This window comes from Cebus imitator, unplaced genomic scaffold (genome assembly GCF_001604975.1).
Source record: "Cebus imitator isolate Cc_AM_T3 unplaced genomic scaffold, Cebus_imitator-1.0 Scaffold8, whole genome shotgun sequence".
Lineage (NCBI taxonomy): Eukaryota > Metazoa > Chordata > Mammalia > Primates > Cebidae > Cebus > Cebus imitator.
The window spans coordinates 3,892,129-3,897,874 of NW_016107323.1; the positions used below are offsets into that span (position 1 = coordinate 3,892,129).

The 5,746-nt window shown below is 42.8% G+C and overlaps 1 pseudogene; it reads right to left on the reverse strand.

Moving 5' to 3' along the window:
* Nucleotides 1–1,842: 1,842 nt before the first annotated feature.
* On the reverse strand, nt 1,843–3,321 carry LOC108312291 (annotated as a pseudogene).
* Between the last annotated feature and the right edge of the window lie 2,425 nt (nt 3,322–5,746).

Consider the following 5,746-nt stretch of genomic DNA (forward strand, 5'->3'; position numbering starts at 1 on the left):
GAAGCTAGTAGCTAAATGGCAGAAGTTCCAGGCATAACATTCAGACATGACAATATCCAAGAAGGTTACCTTTCCCCACAACTCCCTCTTATGAGTAAGAAAACTTCCTAACAGACTTCCTGAAGATTCCTTGGACAGAATTGGGTCATCTGCCCGTTCCTGAACCAATTATCAAGGGGAGTGGGATTATCCTTAGTTAATAAAAGTCTTTACATGGAACCGGGGCTCAGGTCAGCTCTCCCTGAAGCCCACGATGAGGACTGGAGACATGAGATAGGATTCTGCTGGAAAGAAAGTTGTAGAAACAAATATTGGTAGGCAACCAATAATGACCCCTGAACCAATAGCATCCATGAAAGAGGTTTGAAAAATACATGGCTCTATGTACCTGCTGGAATGGCTAAAATAAAAAAAGATGAAATGTGCCTCAAAATAAGACAATGCATATTAAGTACTTAGCATAACACCAAGCACATGGTAGGCGATCAAAAAATAGTATCTGTTATTATTATTGTTATTTTGAGATGGAGTTTTGCTCTTGGTTGCCAGTCTGGAGTACAGTGGTGTGATCTTGGCTCACTGCAACCTCCACCTCCCAGGTTCAAGCAATTCTCCTGTCTCACCCACCTGAGTAGCTGGGATTACAGGTGCCCTATCTCCACGCCTGGTTAATTTTTGTATTTTTAGTAGAGATGGGGTTTCACCATATTGGCCAGGCTGGTCTCGAACTCCTGACCTCAGATGATCCGCCCACCTTAGCCTCCCAAACTGCTGGGATTACAGAAATGAGCCACTGTGCCCGGCCCCTTATTGTTATTGATAACAACACAACTTTATTGTAATGAGCCAGAGTAGGCCAGGAGAAAGTGGAGGGCCCAATGGGGTAACTTAAACCAGTGCTTCTCAAACTTTACTGGAGCTCTTTTGCGGGGCTTTACTGGAAATCCCCTGGGGATCTGCTAAAATGAAAATTCTAACTCAGTGGGGCTGGGTAGGCGTGAGAGTCTGCGTTCCTAGCTGATCACAGGTGAAGGCAGTGATGCTGGTCTGCAGACCACACCTTGGGAAGCAAGGCTCTAGGTTTCAGGGAAGGCATAAATCAGAGGAATTGGAAAGAAATAGAGGGGAGGGGTTCTCCCACTGGTGGTGGCAACAAATCTAGAGCGGTAATGTTCCAAAACTGTTATCAAGACTGCATTTAAAGCTGGTGTCACTTAAGAAACATAATTACAAAATGACTGGTTACCACATATTAGCAAGAATTAGGCAAGCCTGGACTATACTGTTTTGTTTTAAACAACAAACAAATATGTAGGGTGTTTTTAAAACACTTATTGTTCTGCTGTCTTATTAAATACACGTCCTTATGAGGTAGATTTTAGCATTATTCCCATTTTATAGAGACTTCAATGAATTTGCACAAAGTCAATCACCATACGTGACTGAAATTAGATTAGATTTCCAGGTTGTCTGACTCTATATATATATTTTTTTGAGTTGGAGTCTTGCTCTGTTGCCAGGCTGGAGTGCAGTGCTGCAATCTTGGCTCACTGCAACCTCTGCTTCCCGGGTTCAAGCAATTCTCCTGCCTCAGCCTCCCGAGCAGCTGGGACTACAGGCACATTCCACCATGCCTGGCTAATTTTTTATATTTTAGTAGAGATAGGGTTTCACCATGATGGCCAGGATGGTCTCGATCTTCTGACCTCATGATCCGCCCACCTTGGCCTCCCAAAGTACTGGGATTACAGGCATCAGCCACCGCACCTGGCCTGACTCTACATTTTTTTTTTTTTTCAGTCTTTCAAGCTTTTATTTAAGTGCAATGATCCAGGATGGATTTTAGATCTTGTTAAAAACAGCCACATCCATGGGCTACACACAATCCTCAAAAGCAGCGATCTGCTTCTCCAGCCTATCTGTTCCAACTTTATAATCTTCAACCACACAGTGTATTTGAAGTTTCTTAATTCTGTGTTCCACTGGAGCTAGTTTGGATGAGCCCCAGACTAAGCCACCTGCTTGAATGCTTCTGACATTCCTTTAATTTCGCCATATCCGCCTCATCATCCCAAGGTTCACATCTAGTAAGATGAAAGACGTGGCAAAAAGTACAGTTTTTTTCTTTTAGGTTTGATGATCCTCTCTAAATTTTGCACCTATCATATATTTTTTCTTTTATGGATCTTATTTTACTGTTCTTTCTCTCTTTTTATTTTTTTTTTAAGACAGAGTCTCATTCTGTCACCCAGGCTGGAGTGCAGTGGCATGATCTTGGCAGCAACTTCTGCCTCTCGGGTTCAAGTGATTCTCCTGCCTCAGCCTCCTGAGTCGGTGGGATTACAAGCACCCACCACCACACCCAGCTAATTTTTGTATTTTTAATAGAGAGGGGGTTTCATCATGTTGGTCAGGCTGGTCTCAAACTCCTAACCTCAAATGACCCACCTGCCTCGGCCTCCCAAAGTGCTGGGATTACAGGCATAAGCCACCGCACCTGGCCTTAAGTGCAGGTTTTTTGGTTTTCTTGTATTCATATTGTACAAGGCATTCTTTCCTTAGCCTCTTTGCTTCTTCACTTTCCTCCTCATCAGATCCAAGGAGATCAATGTTATCATCATCTTTACTATCTCTAGCTCCACTTCCTGTAGTGTCTTCCACATGGGCAGGACCATACCTGTCCACAGCTTTCTTCCCTCCTGGCAGGCTGGCCTTTTCCTTTTCATAAGACTTGATGTAATTATACCAACTTAGGGCACGACCCAAGTCTGCAGGCGGTGGACCAGACACTGCTTCAAATACTGCCACATCTGCTTGTGATGGCACATACCCCTTGATGTAGCTCTTGTCCACTAGGTCATCGTTGAGCACCTGGAGGCTGGCAGGCTTTTCAGGTTTCTGAAACCCATGGTGTTGTTGGCTATATCCAAGAGCTGGGAGCAGCAGAGAGAGAGAGAGAGAGAGTGCAAGTTGTGGGTGCCCTGCGCTGAGAGAGGAGAAGCTACATTTTTTTTAATTCCTCACATTTTATCACCCAAGCTTCCACTCCCCAGCATAAAAATAAACCTTGTTTCATCTATAGATCTAGAACCTTTCTTTGACTGACTCTTGCTCCAACTTGCTACAGCAGGACCCTAGTTCCAACAATCCTCAAAGTGTTTCTGGAAATCCCCATAAAGTATGTTGCATGTATTCACAAAACTAAGATAACCATCTGTAAAGCTTAAGCTATATATATGTAGGTAAGTATTGTTTCAATATTTCTTCCTTCACATCCTCACTCACGTACCTAATATCCAGACACACTTCCCTAATCACCATTCCTGGAACATCTGATGGACCTGTTATACCTGTCCAAGCTCCTGTCCAGGGATGAATCCCAACTTCTCTGCTTGGTGAACTCCTCTTTCAAAATCCATCTCAAAGTCACCTACTCTGTGAAGCTAAGAGGGCCTAGAAAAAATAAATCAGATTTTTTTCCTTATATTGTTTCTAATTTATTCACTCAACACGTTTTATAAAGTGCCTGCCAGGAGCCAGAGTATGAGGATTAAAATGAATGAACATACGTAGAGCTTAGCTCAATGCCCAGCACCGTAAAAGCACGGCATTGGAGTTCGTTATAATGCCCACGATGACGATGCTGCTGCTGCTGGTGGGTCTGAGAGAGAGAGAGGACGAACGCACAATCCACGATCCAAGGGGCCTTGAGCTGCTGAGAAAGGCCCATAGGAAACCCCAATACCGTGCAACTTGAGCTTTGTAATAAGGCACAGGGCACTTTTTCACACGGACGGGAGCTTTTTTTTACCGCTCGCAGAACCGGTTCTGGGCATAGAATGGAGCAGTATAAATAAAAATAAATACACATTCCAAGAAGCTGCTAAAGCTCTAACCTTTCTGGACTACACTTTCGAAGTGCCAGTTTACACCAGGCTCGCCAGTCGAAGAGCCCACGATCCAGTTGGACCACCCAGCCTGCTCAGGACACCCGCCTCGCGAGTGGCAGCGCCAGGACTCGGGTCCAGATGGGACTCGGAAGCCTCCCCAGGGAAGTCCGCCCCGGACCCCCGGAGACCCACATCGTCCGGTGTGTTTTCCTCTCACAACGCTTTCCACAGCCTGTAATTACATGATTATATATTTGGGGGCATGTGTTTACTGTCTGTCTCCCTAACTGTGCTGTTAGCGTTTTGTTCACCACTGGGTTCTCAGGGCTGGGCGCTCAAGAAAGGTTCAGAGATTTGTGTTGAGGGAACTGGGGAGGGCGGAGCTCTAGCGAGGAACAGCTGGGCCCGGCGAGGGGGTGGGCGGGGCCTGAGTGAGAGAGGGAGTGGGCGGGGCCTGAGTGAGACGCTGCTGAGGCAGCAGTCTCCTCCCAGCACACTGTTGAGAGCAACCCTGAGAGTGACACTCGGGGGTGAACAGCCCTTGTCGGACGGGTAGCCCCCTCCAGCCAGACCATCCTCCACCATGTCCACACTGAGCTTTCAGAAGATGTACATTTAACCATTGTTGTGGATCTTTCCTGTCTTCAGAATAAAATCAAAATCCTAAATGCAAGATTATAAGCATCTTTATTCAATTCTATTTCAAATGCTTATTATTTTGCAGATTTTTAAAAATTAAGCATTAAAAGTTACTTTAATAAAGCAACTCACGCCTATGTGATAAAATTGCACAAAACTAAATACACTCACAAGTGTAAAACTGGTGACAACTGTATAAATCTGGTGGATTGTATCAATGTTAATTTCCTGATGGTGATAATGTAATGTAGCCATGCACCGTATTTCATTTGTTTTATTTCTTACAAGTGCATATGACTCTAAAATTACCTCCAAGTAGTTTTTATAAATATACATATATACAGAAAATAGTTGCCAATAAACTATTTTTTAACTATAATTTTTATGTATACCTCATGTTCCCTGAAAGGCACTTGAAGGCAAAAACAAGGTCTAATTAATTTTTATGACAGCAGTAGAAGCTAGTAGCTTCGTACATAGCACAAACGAATTTCAAAGAATTATCAGGCCACACAGTTCAGTGCCTAACTCAATGATTAAGCTTGTGGGCCCTTTTAAGGCCCTGGGAGAGACCCTTGCAAAAGGTTCACGTGATCATATATTTTTGCAGTTTGAAAAATTGAGAAATTTTAGTGGCCATCTATTGAGATCACTGTTTCTTTTCATTCTAACTTTCCTTTGTCAAATTTCTCTTCTATCAGGTGGCAATGTGCCAGCTCAGGACATTTTGGGATCTTGCTAAGGGGAGATTGAGTTGGAAATTACCCATTTTAATCACACTTTGGAAAGATGCTTCAGGGACTTTTCAGTAAAACAGGTGAGAAATTTGCAGTCTCTTGATGTGGTATCTTGTCTCTTGTGTGATATGAAGGGTATCTTTTATTTTTTGCATCTTTAAATATATTTTTGAAATCCTCTAGAAAAAATTCCAAGAGTAAAAAATGGTACGTGAAACAAAAAGAAATAAAGATGAGCAATAAAACCAAATAAAATCATTCTGACACTGAGAAGCATAACAAAATCAATTTCAGAAACTACCAAAACAAACAAATAAACAAAAAAACTACCAAAACATAATTAATTGAGAATAAGAGGCACATTTCAAATAACAACAATAGTCAGGCTTTTGGATTGCTTGACAATCTAATTATAAGAGTGAATTACAGGGACCCACTGGGAATAGATTTAAATTTGCTTATTGATTTGCTGAGGAATAC